This window comes from Trichosurus vulpecula, chromosome 9, assembly GCF_011100635.1.
Source record: "Trichosurus vulpecula isolate mTriVul1 chromosome 9, mTriVul1.pri, whole genome shotgun sequence".
NCBI classification, from domain to species: domain Eukaryota; kingdom Metazoa; phylum Chordata; class Mammalia; order Diprotodontia; family Phalangeridae; genus Trichosurus; species Trichosurus vulpecula.
Window position 1 is genome coordinate 124,553,037 of NC_050581.1, and position 20,183 is coordinate 124,573,219.

General features: G+C 38.3%; 1 protein-coding gene and 1 pseudogene across 1 annotated transcript in view; both read left to right on the plus strand.

The window, feature by feature from the left end:
* The window catches only part of LOC118831075, a 42,190-nt pseudogene extending 40,294 nt beyond the window's left edge, over positions 1-1,896 (plus strand).
* The window catches only part of CCM2 (CCM2 scaffold protein), a 131,048-nt gene that overhangs the window by 47,871 nt on the left and 62,994 nt on the right, over positions 1-20,183 (plus strand). The gene's annotated exons all lie outside the window — the stretch shown is intronic.

The window sequence follows — 20,183 nt, forward strand, 5'->3', positions numbered from 1 at the left end:
AATTAAGAGATATGAACATTTTAGTCAATTTTTTCACGTAATTCCAAAATTGCTTTCTAGAATTGTTGGATCCCTTCATAGCTCTACTAGTAGTGTATTAGGATATTAGCTCCTTCAATATTTTCTCATCTTTTGATATCTTTGGCAGTTTGTTGAGTGTAAGGTAGAACCTCAAAGTTGTTTTGATTTGCATTTTATTTTGTTTGGAGCATTTGATTAAATAGAAAATCCTCTGTTTGGCTTTTAAAGCCTGTCACAAGCTGGCCCCTTCCTACTTTTCCAGTCTTCTTATACTCTACTCCCTCTCCATATATTTTATGATACTCTCCAGTTTTCGTCAGTGTTTGCCTTTTACCATTTGATTCACATTCTAACCTCAGAAATGTTCAGTGATTTCCCATGGCCTGTCACATAAAATATAAACTCAGTCTTGGCATTCAAGGCCCTTCACAATCTGCTCACCCCTTCCTCCAGAACAGGTTCTCATTTCCCCTCCCCCCACCTTTTTTTTTTAAGTCAATGAACTAGTGATTTTACTAGTATTGGGAACTTCAGTGAAGAAATTCCCTCTGACTTTGTTTATTAGAAGCTGCTCAGCCTCTTACAGAGTTGCCGGGAGCACAGAGAGATTAAGTGACTTGCACTGAAATTAAACTCTTCTTTCTGGTGGTCTACCCTATGTTAATACTGCAGAGACACCAAAAACAGTGGTATCACACTGTACTGGGGCCACTAATTCATACTTAAGGATCCCTGCAGGGCTGCATATTGACTAGTTTTAAAATATAATATTATCCATGTTTTAATGCATTTTATTTATTTTGTTAAATATTTACTAATTACATTTTAATCTGGTTCAGGTCACACTTGTGGCCCAAGTATTGTGGGTTATCTCTGGTCAAGAAGCATAACTCACCCAGTTGCAGCCATGGCTGAAGAGCAGGAATAAGTCAAGGCTAGCAGCGATGGTGCCAAGATTGGGAACTGCCCCTTCTCCCAAAGACTTTTCATGGTGCTCTGACTTAAGGGTGTCACCTTCAGTGTCACCACTGTAGACACCAAGAGGAGAACAGAAACAGTACAGAAGCTGTGTCCTGGAGGTCAGCTCTCATTTTTACTGGATGACACCAAAGTACACATGGACACTAACAAGATTGAAGAGTTTCTGGAGGAGGTGCTGAGTCCCTCTAGGTATCCCAAGTTGGCAGCTAAGAACCCAGAATCCAACATAGCAGCCATAGATGTCTTTGCCAAATTTTCTGCCTACATCAAGAATTCAAACCCAGCACCAAATGTCAACTTGGAGAAAGGGCTGTTGAAAGCCCTGAAGGTTCTTGATAACTATCTGACATCACCACTTCCTGAGGAGATTGATGAGACAAGTGCAGAAGAAGAAGCTGTCTCCCACAGAAAGCTGTGGTGATGAGTTTACATTGACTGATTATAACCCATGGCCCAAGCTCCACATTGTATAGGTTGTATGTAAGAAATATCGAGAATTAGGGCAGCTAGGTGGCGCAATGAATAGAGCACGGGCCCTGGAGTCAGGAGGATGTGGGTTCAAATCCAGTCTCAGACACTTGACACACTTATTAGCTGTATGACCTTGGGCAAGTCACTTAACCCCAATTGCCTTGCCTTCCCTCCTCTAAAAAAAAAAATTTAAAAGAAAAGAAATATCAAGGATTTACTATCCCAGAGAAGTTTCGAGGAGTGCAAAGATATCTGAGCAATGCTTATGCCATAGAAGCATTTGCCTCCACCTGTCCAGATGCCGAGGAGATAGAGCTGGCTTATGAGCTAGTAGCCAAAGCCTACAGTAACCATGGACAGAGCTTCTTTCCTCCTTCACCCAGCTACTTCTTTCACAAATGGCTTGATAAGACTGCTCAATGAACACATTTCAAGTTGACCACTGAGCATAGAATTTTAAATAAAGTATAGAGGGGCAGGGAAGTTTGTTGGGGGGCAGGATGGGGAAAAAATGAGTGGGGTTTTTTTTTGAAAGGGATAGGATGAAAATATTTCAATAATAAAATAGTTAAAATTAAAAAATGAAAACTGAGATCACTATATCCATCTAGACTATCTTGTTAACAGGATTTATAAATATTTATCTTTATTCTTTCTTTTTTTTTTTTTTTGGTCTGTACTTTCACAAGATGCCTAACAAATTGTTTGCCATTTCAATGGGAGGGGCATGAAAGAGGGAAGGAAAGAATTTGAAACTCAGTTTTTAAAAACAAATATTTAGAATTGCTTTTACATAAAATTGGAGGAAAAAATATTAAATTTAAAATGATCTGAGGAACTAGGGTCCTGGAGGAGATGAGAAAGGACAGTATCAATAGCTGGTGTTGGCAAGAAGAGCCATTTTATTCTAAGGCTGTGTGGCCCTCCCCAAAGAAAAAGGTCATTTGAAGTATTAAATTGGGGAAGAGAGGGAGTTCATGATGGTGAGCCCTGTTGAGGCTGAATACATGAAAATTTAGCATTCTACAATACAAATAAAATCCAGATTCCTTAGCTAAGACCCTCTGCAATTTGACTCCAACCTCATTTCACAGTAGTCCCTCTCAGGTATGCTAAACTCCCGTCAAATTGTGCTACTACTCATTCCTTTGAGTGTATCTGGCTCTTCTTGCTCTCCTGCTCCCTCACATTTGCTCATGCCTTTTTTTGGATCTGGAATACCCTTCTCCTTATTTGCCTGTTGATATGCTATCTATTCTTCAGAATCCAGTTTAAGTGGTACCTCCTTTGTCAAACCTCTAATTCTTCCAGATGGGAATAATCCCTCAAGTCATCTGACTCATAACACTTTATGCACTTACTATATTTTGTGTTAAATTTATCTTTGCACATGTCACTTCAAGCTTCCTTAGTGTAGGGGTATTAATATTTGTCTTCCCTCTATGTCTATCCAGTGCCTTGTAGGGTGTAAAAAAAAAAGAATGGTTGAACTGAGGTTGTAAATGAAATTGGTCTAATTGCAATCCCCTGAGCCCTGTCCTAGAGAGTGCTTTGTGAACAGTAGATGTTCAGTAATAGTGAAAAAAAATAGTATTGTAATATAAGTAAGTAAATAATATTGATTGATTAGGTGACTAATAGGGGCATCTTTCCAGATTTTGTCATTTTTGTTGTTCATTGTGAGCTTTGTCTATTATTCTTTTGGCATTTCTCAAAATTTATTTTGAGAATTTTCCTATCTTTTTTCCTTTTTGTAGACTTAGAACATCATGGAAGCAGAAATTTTGTATGATCTTTTAAAGAACGTTGAAGAGTTTCTATGTCTTTATTTTCCTTCTTAGATACCTGGTATATGGCAAAATTGGCTTTCAAAGACCAAGGGTTTGCTTGGTTAGTTAAAGTTGATTGTTTTGGCACAGAGCACTGAACTTAAGGCCAGGAGATAGCTGGATTCAAATCTGACCTCTGACACTAGCTTTGAGACCCTGGGCAAGTAAGTCAGTTAATTCCTCTGATTCTCAGTTTCCTTATCTGTAAAATGGGTTAGGTAATAATACCTGTAGTACCTACCTCACAGGGCTGTTGGAGACAGCAATGAGTTAATGTATGTATTGTCACAAAATTCAGAAATTTTAGTAAAAATCTGAGTTCCTTGAGATTAGTCTCATTTTTGTCTTTTGTATCTTTTGTCTAGCACAGTGCCTGTGTAGAGGCTTATCAAATGCTTGCTGATTGATTTTTCTTTTTAATCATGCAATTTAAGATAGCAAAAATAAATATATGTTTGAGTCTTAGAACTCAATTGTTAATACTTATGAAGCATCATCATCACAACAATCCTTTGAGGTAGATAGTGTAAGTATTATCATCCATCTCCATTTTATAGAAAGAGGAAATTGATGTTTATTTGGTCGAATCACTTGACTTAATGTCCCACAACTAATAGGTAATGGAGAGAGAATTTTAAGTGCAGGTCTCCTGATTACAATCCTTTCCCTTTCCATTTCATCACATTTCTTTTCTGTTAAGAAATCTTGTTCTGTTGTTATTTCATCGTGGATGATCATTGCAGAGATTTCTGAGGTCTTTGTTTGGAAAGCACTAAACCATGTACCTTCTTGATTGGATGATTCAGATTTTCTTTCTAGGAAGGGTCGCTGTGTCTACGTTGTTACAGTGAAAAACTAAGATAGAGAAGAAGAAACTCCCAACCTTTCTCCCTTCCCTACTCCATAATTAAAATTTGCGAATTTTGAAGTATCAGAGATCACCATTCACTACACTGCTAGATATGATACATTATGTGTCTATTTTTATAGAGGTCTTCCTTTAAGGCAGCTTCATTTATACCATGAGACTGTGGGGAAATTTTGTTATGTCAAACTCTGAGGGTTTGCCCAAATTCTTAGGTTATAACTGGAATTTGGTGGTAGCAAATATGTCTTGAAAAAAGCACGCTATTGGCTTGCTTAAATGGTATTTATTTTAATTTTTTAAATAGCATTTTATTTTTCCCTAGCTATATGTCAAGGCAATTTTTGGTATTCATTTTTACAAGATTTTGAGTTCCAAATTTTTGTTGTTCCTTCCCTCCCCTCTTCCTAAAATGGTAGGCAATTTGATATAGGTTTATATATGTGTAATTATGTAAAATATGTTTCCATGTTAGTCACAGTTGTGAAAGAAGAAACAGATCAAAAGGGAAAAAACCCACAAAAAAATAAAGTGAAAAAAGTATGCTTCGATCTGCATCCAGAGATTATCAGTTCTTCATCTGGATATGGATAGCATTTTCCATCATGAGTCCTTTGTACTTGGATCATTGTATAGCTGAGAAGAGCTAAGTCATTCATAGTCATCACATTGTTGTTGATAACTGTGTACAACGCTTTGCTGGTTCTGCTCATTTCACTTGGCATCAGTTTGTACAAATGCTTCCAGGTTTTTCTGAAATCTGCCTGCTCATCATTTCTTATTGCACAATAATATTCCATTATATTCATGTACCACAGCTTGTTCAGCCATTCTCTAGTTGATGGGCATCCCCTCAATTTCCCATATTTTGTCACCATGAAAAGGGCTACTATAAATATTTTTCACATGTAGGTCCTTTCCCCTTTTTTATGATCTCTTTGGGGTACAGACTTAGTAGTGGTATGCTAGATCAAAGGGTATGCACAGTTTGGTTGCCCTTTGGGCATTTGTTTGAATTTTAGAAATTTAAAAGAGACATCAAAAACCATTTAGGCCAACCCTCTTATTTTACAAATGGAGAAAACCAAGTCCTGGAGAGAGAGAGAAATGACTTACCCAAAGTTAGACTGTTAGAAAGAGATTTTTGTGGTAGGAGAGATTTTTCTATCTCAGGCTTAGAAGAGATGGGGTGGGAGGGAGGGAGAGGAGAAAGAGAGAGCACATATACCCTAGCCAGACTAAATATCCTGTGTTATAGTGTGTCCTTAAAAGTGCTAGTCCTTCCCTCTCTCTGCATGTGCCTCTGCTGATGTCTTGTTTCTCTCCGCATCTGCACCATCATTGGGGGCCCTCCCACCTTAAAGTATTTCCTCTGGAACTTTGCCTTTGAGAAGTAGATGTCATTCTCTTGGATGTGGTCTTTGGACTGGCACTCAGCCCTCTCTTTATGAAGCCAGTAGACCAGCCAGTTCCAGGAAAGGGCAGTTCATTCTAAGGCCATCGAGTTGTTTTCAGCACTTGGCCTGTAACATTTTGAAAATTAGAAAAAGTAATTTGACTTCCATGTTACTTCCTCAGACTGTTTCTCATCACGTACTTTCTAAGGACCGCATGAGTGGCTGGATTACTTTATGTGAAAGTGTATTCTTAAAATTTTTTATCCCATAGTATTTAAGAAGCAGTTCTTGAAATAAAAACCTCTTTCAACTATTTATTGGTTTATTTCCCCATAAAGTTTTTCAAGAAGAGGCTGGATAAATTATCTGTTAAAGATGTTCTAAAGGAGATTCCTGTATCAGGTGGGAGGTTGGACCACATGACCTCTAAGGTCCCTTTCCAGCCCTTAAGATTTTATGATTTTTTTTTTGCTAATGGTATTTGTGTCTCATTTTCCTTATCTATAAGATTAGTGGATTTAAATCATTCAGGCATCTCCAAAATTTTCTTAAGGTCTATGGAACTCCTTTTGATTTTCTTAAAGTCATTGGTGTGTATAGAGCAGAGGAAGAGGGAAGGAAGAAGGCTTAGAGGAAAGAAATTTGAGTGGTGTCCTTCAAGATCTACCAGTAGATTTCAGTTGTTTGAAGAGCCCTGAATTAGTTTATCTAACTAAATTTTTGTAATTTATGGTGCACTATATTTGCTTGGTTCCTTCTATGAAGAGGATAGTTATTCGTATAGTTTCTCGTAGAAGTGCTTCTTAATTGGCAGTACATTTCAAGAAGAAAGGTGAGCTTTATCTGTCAGTCAATAAACATTTATTAAGCACCTACTGTTTGCCAGGCATTGTGCTAAGTGCTAGGGATACAAAGAGGCAATGGACAGCTTCTGCCCTCAAGGAGCTTATAGTCTAATGGAGACAACCTGCAAACAAATATATACAAACAAGATATATACAGGATAAATAGGAAATAATTAACAGAGGGAAGGCACTAGAATTGAGAGGAGTTGGGGAAGGCTTTCTATACAAGATATGATTTTAGTTGGGGAAGGGCTGGAGAGACTGCCTGGAGCCAAGAAATGGAGTGTCTTGTTTGTGTAACAGCCTGGAAACTGGTGTCACTGATTCAAAGAGTATTTGTGGGGAGTAAGGTGTGAGAAGATTGGAAAGGTGAGAGGGGGCTAGGTTTTGAAGGGCTTTGAATGCAAAACCATTTTGTATTTGATCCTGGAGTTTATTGGTGGGGGAGGGTTACATGATGGGACTTTCAGTTTAGGAAAATCACGTTAATGGCTAAATGGAGAATGGATTGGAATGGGGAGAGACTTGAGGCAGGCAGACCCAGCAGCAGGTCTTTACAATAGTCCAGGCACAAGGTGACATGGGCTTGCACTAGAAGGGTGACAGTGTTAGAGGAGAGGAGAGAAGAGGGCATATCGAAGAAATGTTGCAGAGGTAAAGTTGACAGGTCTCGGCAATAGATTGGACGGAGTGCAGGGGAACAGACAGGGTTAAAGACAGGAGTTCAAGATGACCCCTAAGTTGTGAGCCAGAGGGCCTGGAAGGATGGCGTTGGCATCTCCAGTAATAGAGGGGGTAGAAGTTGGGGAAGATTTAGGGAGAATGCTAATGAGTTCCATTTTGAACATTGGGGTTTAAAATTTCTACTGGGCATTTAGTTTAAGATATCTGAAAGGCAGTTGGAGATGTGAGATTGGAGCTTAACGAAAAGTCTGGGGTGGATTTGAGAATCATGAGATCGCCAGGTAAAGTAATATAGAGGGAGAAGAGAAGAGGGCCCAGGACAGAACCCTAAAGGACACCTAAGATTAGAAGGTGTAATCTGGAGGAGGATCTAGCAAGGGGGACAGAGCAGGAGCAGCTAGATAGATAGGAGAATGAGGAGAGTACTGTCAAAAGACCTGCATATGTGTTTTAAGTGAGAGGTGTGTAGACAGATTATTTACATGTAAATGGAATATTGCCAAACTCTTAAGAAACAGTAAATATGAAGAGTGTAGAAAAGCTTGGAAAGACTTCATATGAACATGATACAAAGTGGCGACAACCTGCATAATGACTATGATGATACAAATGGAAAGAACAAAAAAGAAATCAAAACTGAACACTGAATAATTATAATGAGCGTGCTTCTTCCCGAAGAAGAGATAGGAGAATTCACATCACCTCCTTCCTTTACTGACATGGGGAATTGTGGTTTTAGAACATTACATATAATGTTGAAATTGGTTGATACGCTGTTTAGTTTTGCTGAACTTTTTCTGTTTTATTCATTAAGGAGTTACTCTCTGGGTGAGAAAAGGGAAAGAATATATTGGGAAATAAAAATGGCCTAAAAATAAATGATAAGAAGTTTTTTTAAAAAATGAGAAACATGAAGAGAATGTGAAAAGTGGCAGTACTACTGAGGGATAAACAGGTGGGAAAGTTGAGGGAACAAGTTAAAGAGATTATTTTAGGTTAAAGTATTTGAAGTAAAGTAATAAATGTTTAGGGATGAAAATATTTGCAAGAGGAGGGGAAGCTAGGTAGCGCATTGGATAGAGCACCAGCCCTTGACTCAGTAGAACCTGATGAATCTGGCCTCAGACACTTACTAGCTGTGTGACCCTGGGCAGTTCACTTAACCCTAATTGCCTCCACAAAAGAAAAAGAAAATACTTGCAAGAGGAGAAACCAGAGGATTAAGAATTTGGGATTCCAGGGTTTGATTAATGCATTTACTGGGCCAGGTGTTCTGCTGTATAATCTTTGGGGTCTTTTCATAAAGAAAAGGTAGATTTTACCTTACTAGCAATTCTGTGCCTTACATGAAGCTGTAAAAGGTAGTAGCTTGGGAAGTTTCAAAGGGTTCTAGACTGGTAAAGGATAGGGAAGGGACTCCAATGATCCATTGGTTTCACAAATTACCACAGGAAACAAGTTCCCAACATTGGGGCCAGGTACTGTCAGGAGAAATGCATCCTGCCAACAGATTCTGAATAGGCATACATGATAGAGATTAGCAGTTTTATGTACAGTCTTCTTTTGCTATTCTACTATGTAGATGGAAGTGCTTTTTAAAATTTAAGTTTAGAATAAAAATAAATTTAAAAGAAATAAAGAAAAGGTCCCCCAGAATTTCCTGGTTTATATGGCCCTTCACTGGTACTGAGGAAATGGAGGAAGCAAGTGATGAAGCCCTATAAATACCCATGCCCACATCTTTAGGATCTGTTCACAAGTTCTACTCTCCCTATAATTGAGGATTAATTAAATCAAGTGTTATAGACCCTTAGATATGCAGATCAGTGATTTTGTTGTGTAGTTGGTATACTGCATTCAGAATAGTTATTGCTATTCATAGCTTAACGATTTGGGAAGTGTCAGCTCAGATTGGCAAGATTAATTAAAGAGCTAGTGGTATAGTCTAATAAATGCACAGGTAATCTTAAAATACTAGCTTCTGTTTTTGGTATGTTTATGCAGCTGTATAGCAACCAACAGGGGGTGGGAGTGCAATAAATATGAACAGGAAAGAAAAACCAAAGTTTGTTCCTGTCTCCTTTCTCTTTGCCAGTTCTCTTATCCCCATCTGCCCCAGCCCCAGAATCTTGTAGGATTCCAGAGTACCCAGAGTAAGAAAGGCTAAAAAACTTTGTAAACTACTGTGGCCTCATGAACTTGGCAGAGAACTAGCTTAGTGAGCTAAGCATGAGATTGGAAACAGCTGGACTCCCTGGAATTAAAGACTCCTTTCCTGCTAGTTCACAAATTCATCTTAAGTAGAGTGCCATGCTGTTACTAGGGTGGATGTCTCTTGAGCTTGACCTTTTAAAAATGTCTCCCTTGCTCTTTGTTGACTTTGAATGCAGACCTCATAAGGCACTATCCTTGGGAAAAGATTTTCCTTTCATATAGAATTGCCTTAAGTAACATCTTTCCCTCCCCCCTTAGAGTATTGTTCTTGACTCCAAATAAACCTAGATTGCAGGGATAGCACATACTATTTAGAATATGGATGGAGAAAATGATGGGAATATGTGTTCTGTAGTTGGTTACATTAAATGAAATTTACTTGTGTAATCTAAATTTTGTTTCTTCTAGCCTTTTCTAATAGGTTAGGCAATGAAACTTTCTTTCAATTGAAGGACATTCTATATATTGATTTGTTCAGCTGCTAGTACTGAGCCCCTACCACGAGTAAGACATTGTTTTGCATTGTAGGGTGTGAAATGTGATGATAGGTGTGAAGTGGTACCTCAGAGTTGTTTTAATTTGCATTTCTCTGATCAGTAGTGATTTAGAGCATTTTTTCAAATAACTATACATAGTTTTAATTTCTTCATCTGAAAAACTATTCATGGCTTTTGACCATTTATCAATTGGGGAATGACTTGTATTCTTATAAATTTGACTTGGTTCTCTATATGTTTGAGAAATGAAGTCTTTATTAGAAACACTGGCTGACAAAATTATTTCCCAGCTTTCTGCTTTTCTGCTACTCTTGGTTGCATTGGTTTTGTTTGTGTAAAACTTTTTTAATTTAATGTAATCAAAATTATCCATTTTGGTCAGTGAGTGGGTGTTCCTGAGGGTAGCAATCAATTCTGATTGGATAATGGTTAATGAAAAGAGTGAATATTACAATGAGAGGTGGAACCATTCTAATGAAGGGCTGGGGATGTAACTTTATGCCATTTACTTCTAAAGTGCACAGCCTCAGGGCAGTCTAGTTCAAGAATTTATCCCCTACTCAAACCTGAGTAGAACATAGTGGGCAGGAATTTACCTAGAGAAGATAGTCTAGGTCGGGTAAATTTTTGGCTGAGACTAGTAATATCCTTCAAAGGTGGAGCTTCAAACGGGGAATAGGACAGGGAAAAAGACCTGGATGTCCCCCAAAATTGGTTATTAATAATCATTTCTCTCAAAAAAGATGTGTAATAACACAAGCAGTCCTTCACAAGGTCTTACTTCAGTGCTTCATGGGGGCATGGAGATCACCCTGGATTCTCAGAAACTCTGCCAGGAAAGGACGAGCTCTGGCAGGCTCTACCATGCCGGAGAGGCTTTAAGTACAGTTCCAGCAAGACAACACAGTGTTTGCTTTCCAAAGACCAGCCTAGCTAAGTATGAAGAGGCTTATTACCAGCTGGCCACAGCAATCCATGATGCAAAGGCAAATATAAAGTAGTCCTCAGTACTCTGCGTGCTCCTTTTGCTTCTTCAGAGATGGTGGCAGAGTGGTAGAAAAAGGAGCAGAGGGTGCTAAGAATTGCTAAGCTTTTAGACTGCCTTTGGATAGTTCCTTAGCTGTTGGTGCTCTTATAAAGTTGTACAATTCTTGGCCATTGACAAATGAGTGAGCCTAATTGCAATTTATATCACATTTGTTGCAGAAGACGACCAAGTAGAGAAATTTGATGAAGAACTCAAGACTTCAACTAAAAGTGACATATGTTTTGATAACCCACTGATTTCAGTGTAGAAATAGGAGGAAATTAAGGTCAGTGAAATAATGTGTTGGACACTATGGTTCAAAAGTAAGGTATGAGAAAAACCAAGGACTTGTGTAGCCTACACAGAATTCTTATAACTATGCATCTTTAATGTTTTCTTTGAAAAAAAAATTGAAGGCATTAATTTTGGGGAACACCTAAATAATATCATAAAAATGAAATTAATTAGAATTTAACAAATAGGAAATGATTCATTACTGATGTGGGAATTATTCTCATATCAACTGTTCTAACAAGTTGATGGCCTGGCTGTATAGAAAGAAAAAAATTGATTGAAAAAAGACTAAAAATGAAAGCTAAAGCTTGCAATTAAAATTACACCCTGACCTCTTTAAACAGATTATTGACTCAAAAAATCAGGAATGGAGAAAAGGACATGTATAACAATGGTCTCCCATTATTTTAATTAATTTACAAGAGCTTGAAATCAACTTAGCAAACTCTTAATTGTTAAGCAGAGAGATATGTTGGCATTTAGGATACAGGATCATTTATAAATCTTACTGAGAAGGATGTTGGAAGATTGAGTTGTGTTACCTAATAAACCAGTAAGAAGCAGTGGAAGGGGGAAAAAAGAAGCAGTGGAGGGGGAAAACAGTTTAAAGAAAGCTTTGCAGGACACTCAAGTAAAGTCAACTTAGGGGCATTTAAGGATGAAATTAGAAGGAAGACAGCAAATGGGCAAGAGACGGAAACGATTTTCAAGCATTTGTGTAACAGACTCTTTTGACCCTTGAAGGCAGTAGACCCACCATTTTTGGCCTCTGACATAACAGTTGATGATGTGCTTATAGTAGAAATGGTACTGAAGGAAACAAAGATGGGAAAAGCAGCTGGATTAGGTTAAGTATACACAGAAGAGGTTCACACTGGAGGCATCAGTTTTGAGAGCATTGAAGAATAGATTCTCATTAATGTCTGAAGAAGGAAAAGATACCGAAAACAAAGAAAGACCTTGGAACTTAGTTTATTACCAAAAAAAGGCAACAGGAACAAACAAATCAAAAACTACTTTCCCATCTGTATCAAAATTTTATGAATGTAACCCACACGTACCTTGAGGGCATTGTAACCATTGTCGATAAGGGTGTTAGATAAAAATAGACAGGTTTTTACTAGAGATACTGTATAATAGACAACGTCTTATATTCACATAATTGACTAAAAGAGGTAAAAACTGTAGAGTCTCACTGAGCTTCAGTATTTTTAAAAAATTGATTTGATAGAGCAAAATATCACCTTAAATGTTTTTTTGAATGTCAAGTTATCTCCCATGAATGTGTCCAAATTATTCCAGATTCCTTGAAAGATAAAGAGACAGAGATAACATTGTTCTGGGCTCTGCTCAATATCAAGCAAGGCATAAAAGAGGGACATATATATCTTCCAACCATGGTTTCCACTGTCATGAAAAGGTCTAAATAGCGTCCAAATTGAAGAGAAATTCCATATAGATTGGAAGAATTCCTTTGAATGTTCCTGTTTGCATACAGCATTGTTCTAATCGTTGCAAAGCATCTTAAATGAGATTTTTTTAAAAAGTAGACTTATGATTTCATTGATATAGGGAATTCCTGATGAGGAAATTGTAATTTCCTTGTACTAGTGCAGAACAATAATAACTCTTTAAAAGTTTCTTAAATATCTCTACAGAATGAAGAATGCCATACTATGATATTTAGTTGAATAGATAACCTATGTGGCTTAACTATCAGTCTGTTTGGGACAACAATTGAATAGGAGGACAGTTTTTCACACTGAAAGGAACCTTTGTCATCCAAGGGATGGAGAAGTAAAGTGACTTCCTTGAGGTCACACAGCTACTGGCAAAGCTACAACTAGAACCCTGGTTTCCAGATTGCCTAGTGTAAAACACCTTTTTCTTCCAATAGTTTCAGATTTTTCCTAGGCTAGACACATTTGTTTAAGAAATCAATTTGAAGGAATAAATGTGATATATCTTAATACTCAGAAGACCATAGCACAATACAGGTTTTAGTAGGATGAGAGAAGCTACTTTGGTAGACTGTGTAAAATGGGTTATCAGTTACTAGTTTTACTCTGTACCAGTTGGCAAAGCCTGTAGTATATAGCTTCAAGTGATATGATTTACAGAGGAAGGCAAACAAACCACATTTGGGTTGTTTTTTTTTTTTTTGGCAGAAACTTTGCCTAGTTGCATGAATACCCTCTAAATGTCTGTATGTGCTCAGTGGTGACAAAAATAACATGTTTTCTAAATCTAAATGCTACTCTTCATCTGGGAAACGTTTATCATGGGAAACAAAATGCTGGTTGCCACAGGCCTCAGCCCTATGCACATGCAAAGGAATGACTCTTTGTGTTTGAAAATTAGGAGACTACACACACAAACTTTTGAGTAAATTCCTTAAGGGCAAGAATTATGTCTCTTGCCATTATAGACACTGTCTTGTGCTCATAGCTGCTTAAGTATTTATTGAATGAATGAAGTAGAAGTGTAGACAGTTTCCTTTATTTCCTTTGGCACTTTGGCTTTATACCGAAATAGGAAGAAACTCTAAACTTGTCAACAATACGTAATAGAAAAGAACTGTGCGTGCATTTTCCCTTCCATCTTTCTATCATCCTGCTATCTTCTCTTCTTTCCTTTAGACAGTGCTATTTTTCAGTCTGTCCCTAAAAATGACACTTTAAACCAGACAGTTAAAATGATCCGTGTTGATTTCTGAAGTGATGAATTCTTGTTTGGTGTCCTTTGACCTCTGAGGCCTCAAATAAGGAGAATGGCTTTGGAGGCATATTAAACACTCTGCCAACTGTGAGATCCTATGTTCTTCTCTGAGAAACAGCATGAAGTCAGGTAATCTTAGATTCAAATATTGCCTCCAATTCTAATTGCTGTGTAATTGTAGGCAAAACTTCTCTGAGCCTCATCTGTAAAATGGGGAAGAATAATAACTGTTGTTATTCAGCTGTTTTTCAGTTGTGTCCAACTCTTTGTGACCCCATTTGGGGTTTTCCTGGCAAAGACGATAGATAGATAGAGATAGATAATGGCAAAATACTGCCATTTTCTTCTCCAGTTCATTTTACAGATGAAAAAACTGAGGCAAACACGGCTAAGTGGCTTGCCCAGGTTCACATAGCTAGTAAGTGTCTGAGGCCAGATTTGAACTTAGGAAGATGAGACTTCCTGATTCCAGGCCCAGTTTTATATCCCCTGTGCCGTCTAGCTGCACCTGGGAGGCAGTAAGGAGCCACACAATTAAATCTGTGCTTTAAGAATGATCATTCTACTATCATCCATGTGAAGAATACACTGAAGGGGAAAAGAATGTGGTAGTAGAAAGAACTATCAAGAAGTTATCTCCAGCAAGAGCCAATTTCTAATTGGTAAGAGTTTAAAGGGTTTGAACAGAAATTGCAAGCCATAAACGACCACATTAAAACATGTTCCAAATCACCAATAATAAAAAAAATGCAAATTACCTCCCACATGCAAACTGACAAAGATGACAAAAATTGAGAATGCTGGAGGAACTCTGGAAGACAAGAACAAGAGTATACTGTTGAGGGAGTTGTGAAATGGTTTAACTGTTCTAGATTTTAATATAGAATTATGTAAGAAAAAATCACCAAACTGTCTTTATTTCTGAGCATATACCCCAAAGAAGTCTTCAAAGATAGAAACGAAAATCTAATATATACCAATATTCGTAGCTGGAGCCACCATTTCATGAAAGACCCAGGCCATTCATGCTTACTTCTGTCCTGGCCCTCCAGGCTTTCTCTCTCTTCACCAGCATCCTCCTTATCCTGGAGATGCTTCCACTCTTGATCTCTCACCTCTGATGGGTGAGCCCTTGGATAAAATCAGCAGTTTATGAAGTGTGTAGGAGGCCATTCATGCTCATTTCTCTTTTGGGTACACTCCTGACTCTGGACAAATTTAGGGCTCTCACTGCTGCAAGATAATTCTTTTATACCTCCTTAATTAACTCACTATCCTACTCACCGCGCTTTCTGCCACTATCTCCTCCTTCACCCTTGTCTCACATGAAGTGGCAGAAAGCCCTTCTTACCAAGATTAACTCCTTTAACCTGCATAAGTGACCATATGCCATCTGTCTTTTCCAGTAGATTTTCTCCTGTCTCATCCCTACTCTCTCAGTTACCTTCAGTCTCTTCAGGTATACTTGCTGCTTCACCACTGCCTACAAACATAAGTATTTCTCTCCTGTCTTCAAAAAACTCACCTGATCCATCCATCCCCACTCTTGTGATAATTGTGCCTTTTGTGGCTAAACTCCTTGGAAAAGGCCAGCTGCCTTCTTTTCTTTCACTCTCTCTTTAAATGTCTAGAGTATGATTTCCAACCCCATTATACCTCTAAAACTACTGCTTATGTCTGATGTTATCTCTTAATTGCCAAATCTAATGGTCTTTTCTCAATCCTCATCCTTCTTGAGCCTCTGACACTGTCATTCAACATCTTTTCCTTGATTCCCTCTTCTCTCTATAAGTTCATCTAGGTTACAACCATTAACCATGGGTGTCCCACCGGATTCTCTGTCCTAGGTTCTCTTTTCTTTTCCTTCTGTACAGTTTCATTTGTTGAGCTCATCTGCCACCAAGGTTTTAATTATTATCTCTATGCTGATGATTCACAAATCTATGTATCTAGCTCTAATCTCTCCTGTGATTTCCAGTTGGGCGTCTCCAGTTGCCTACTAGACATCCCTCTAGATATCTTAAAAGACAAAATGTCCAAAACTGAACTCATTATCTTTCCCCTCTATAGCCATTATCTTTCCACCCACACCCACACTTTGAAACTTCTCTGTTATTCTTAAGGGGACCACCATCCCCTCAATCACCCAGGCTTTCAACCTAATTGTCATTAATTCCTCTCTCTCACTTTTCACATGCAATATGAAACTAAGGCTTTTCAATTTTGCTTTTGTGACATTTCTTGTATGCTAGGGGGCAGCTAGATCAGTGGATAGAGTGCCAGTCTCAGAGTCATGAAGACTCATCTTCTTGAGTTCCAATCTGGCCTCAGACACTTGCTAGCTGCGTGACCTTGGTCAGGTAACTTAACCATGTTTGCTTCAGTTTTCTCATCTGTAAAATGAGCTGGAGAAGAAAATGGCAAATAACCCCAGTATTTCTGCCAAGAAATCCCCAAATGGGATTATGAAGAGTCAGACATGACTGTTATAATCAACAACCTCTTTTTGTCCTCTGACACTGCCACCACCTTATGCCTGGATTATGGAAATGACCTGCTGGTTAGTCTCCCTGCCACAAGTTTGTACCTGCTCTAGTCTGTCAAAGTGATCTTTCTAAAGCACAGATCTGACCATGTCATCTCTTCTCCATCCCCTCCTCCACCTGCAACTCAGTAAACTACAATGTCTCCCTGTCATCTCCAGAATCCAATATAAAATCCTTTGTTTGGTGTTAAAACCCTTTATAACCAGTAAACCCTTCCCACCTTCTCAGTCTTCTAACACCTTGCCCATCTCTACCTTGCTCCTTAGTCCATTAACACTGACAACCATGGTCTTCTTCACTTTATCTGCTGACTACAGTCATTTCCCTAAGCCATTCCCCTTGCCTGGAATTCTCTCCTTATCTCTACCTCCCAGCCAAAATCCTACCTTCTTACAGGAAGCCTTTACTGATCTACCTTAATTCTAGTGCTTTCCCTCTGTTGATTAATTCCAATTTATCCTATACATAGCCTGTTTACACATAGTTATTGGCATGTTGTCTTCCCCCGCTAAATTATGAGCTTCTCCAGAACAAGGACTATCCTTTACCTTTCTTTGTATTCCCTGTGCTGAGTAGAATGCCTAGCATACAGTGGGTGCTTAATAAATGTTTACTCACTTCTCACCATCAGCTTTGCCCCTGCCACCCATAATCCTCCATTTTCCACTTTCCTTTTGTGTGTTGTCTTCCTCTATTAGGATATAAGTCCTTCGAGGGTAGGGACTGTATTTTTGCTTGTATTTGTGTTCCCAGAACTTGAGTGCCTGGAACATACTAAGTGCTTAATAAATGTTCTATTATCAACTTATAACAGCCCTTTCAGCAAATAATGGGGTGGGGGCGGCATTTGGGGGGAGGAAAGTGAGTGTCCTGGACAGAGGGCCAGGTTGTATAAAGAATAGTTAATGGTTCAATGTCAGCATGACAAAGGGTTTTCGAGGATCTGTGCTTTGCCTTGTGCTCTTGGACATTTTTATCAGTAATTTGGATAGCAAAATAGATGGCATGCTCATCATATATGCAGATGACACAAATCTAGGAGGGACAGGTAACATTGAAAGATAAGAATCAGGATTCACGAGGAGCTTGACAGGCTGGAGTCACTAGGCTGAATGTGCTAAGATAAAGTTGAATAGGAATACTTAAATACAAAAAATCAACTTCATGTACAAGATGAGGCAGGTATGGTTAGTCAGCAGCAGTTATGAAAAAGACCTGGGGATTTTAGAGGACTACAAACTTAAAGAGTCAGCAGTTTGACGTGGCAGACCAAAAAACCAAGACTGTGATACCTACCTAAAAGAGTTGTCCACAGGATCATAGATATTGAGCTAGAAGGATCATCTAGTTAAACCCCTTCAAATGAGGAAGCTGAGACCACAAGAGGTCACATGAGATTTGAACCTAGGTCCTCTGTCATCGGATTTCCACAATTCTAAACTGTGGGACCAAGCATAACAAGTCTAAGGCCTCGTTCCTTTGACTGCCTCTGGATATTTGGAGTTACCACATAGTCTCCTCATTGGTTCCCCTGTGTCTAGTCTCTTGTCTCAAGCACGTCCTTCACAGAGCTATCAAACTGAAATTCCTAAAGCGTCAAGTCCAACCATGTACTACCTTGCTCCCAAAGGTCCCTATTCCCTGTGACAAAATAGAAACTAGTATTTGTCTTTTAAAGTCTTTCACTATCACCCCACCCTACTCATCCAGGCTTAGTGTACATGTCCAGGTGACCAGTGTTCTAGCCAAACTGACCTACTCACTCTTCCCTGGGCCTTCATACGGGCCCTCCCATGCCTGGGGGCACTCCCTTCTCACCTTTACCCCTTAGAGTTTCTAGCTTACTTTAAGCATTTAGCTCAAGTGCCACCTACTTTATAGGGCCTATTCTCATTCTCCTCATTATTAGAACCTCTTCTGTCGTCCCCAAGTGACTTTGTACTTACTATGAGTATATTATATTTACATGTCTTTGTTCACAATCTCCCTCCAATAAAAGGCTGCCCAGGTACTTTTCAGTTTGTCTTTTATTTCTCTAGCACTTAACACATTGTCTGGCTCCTTAATCAATGCAACTTTGGCTCCAAATTCTCTCCTTCCCTCCCTACGCCCCCTCGTTGAGAAGGCAAGCAATTCGATATAGGTTATACATGTGTAGTCACGCAAAACATTTCCATAATAGTCATGTTGTGAAAGAAAACAGATTTTTAAAAAACCTCAATAAAAATAAAGTAAAAAAAAAAGTATGCTTCAGTCTATATTCAGACACTATCAGTTCTTTCTCTGGGGATACTGTTTCACATTTGTAAGACAAGCTAAACCTAGTTCTCTGCTTTTAAAAAAATTGCATATCAGAAGTTCATCATGTATATAGTTTCCTTGATTCTTCTTTGTTTTGTGTCAAACTGCCCTATACTCTTGTTCCTCCTCATTTTTTCCCCAAACTGAGTTAAAAGGAACCTAATCACTGCTTACAGATGGACAAGGACCTCCACATTGTTGGGTCAGCCGAGACTCTGTAGGATAATAAATTAATAAATATGTATTAAGCATCTCATATGCCAGGGACTGTGCTAGGAGATGCTTAATAAATAAGAAATAAAGACAAAACTGATTAGTTGTGAAACTCAGAAAAAATCAAGCATGCAGTGATTTGCAAATCTATATAAATATCAGCTAGCAATGATATAACTCAAAGACTGATCATCAGAAGTGAACCTATTGGCTATCAAAATGTTGACTGATTACTTCCTAGTGTTACTGCTGATTAACAATATTAGTAACAAATATCTGTAATAATTAACTCACATTTATATTATTCTTTAAGGCTTGCAAAGGGTTTATTAACATACAGTACTTCATTTGATCTCATAACAACCCTGTGAAGTAGGTGCTATTATCTCCATCTTACAAATAAGGAAACTGAGACTGTTGAGTCACACAGCTAGCAAGTACTGGAGGCAAGAGTTTGACTCCCATAGCAATAGAGGAGAGGAGGCCTTTTTAGGGGGGAGGGGTGGTACTTCCAAGCACAGTAAGGAATAGTTAGTTTATGATTTCATTTCTCTCGCAAATTTGATACTGATAAATCTCAGAATTGTGGGAGTTGAGAGACTTGATAAAAGCTTCTTTTTCAAAGATTATACTTAACATTTAATATTCATAATTTTATTAGAGATTATATTTGTGGGGGAATATTAGTGCTAGACATTTTGGCGCCCTTATAGTGATCTTGAAGTAGAAATAAGGCTACTAGATTAGGTCACCAGTGTTTTCTCTTGCCCTTATTTCTTTCCCTCATGTCTACTGCAATTGGTCCTTCTTTCATTACTCTCCTTTTTGTTCTCTCTAGGGTAAACAGTAGCATTTGATGTATCTGCAGCTTGGCAAAGGTTGCTGATTAAATGTAGTTGTAGTCATTAACTTCTTAATTATGAGAGCTTTTTAACAAGTACCACTTTTTTTCATTCATTGGGAATGACTTAATATTAAAGGAAAGTCTTTCTAACGTCATACCTTTAAGCTTCCTTCCATATTGTAACCATAATTTAGTCAAGTCACTTAATCTCTCTAAGCCTCAGTTACTTCTGTAAAATGGGACAGTAGTGCCTGTCTACCTCAGAGGATTTTTATGAGTATCAAGTAAGGCAACATAGGTTAAGTACTTCGTTAATCTTAAAAGTTCTGTTTAAATGTCAGATATTATTATCATCAAAAAATTATTTCTAATGTGAGCACTATTTCAGACATTTCCATCAGTGAACAACAATTATTGAATGCCTACTGTGTGAAGA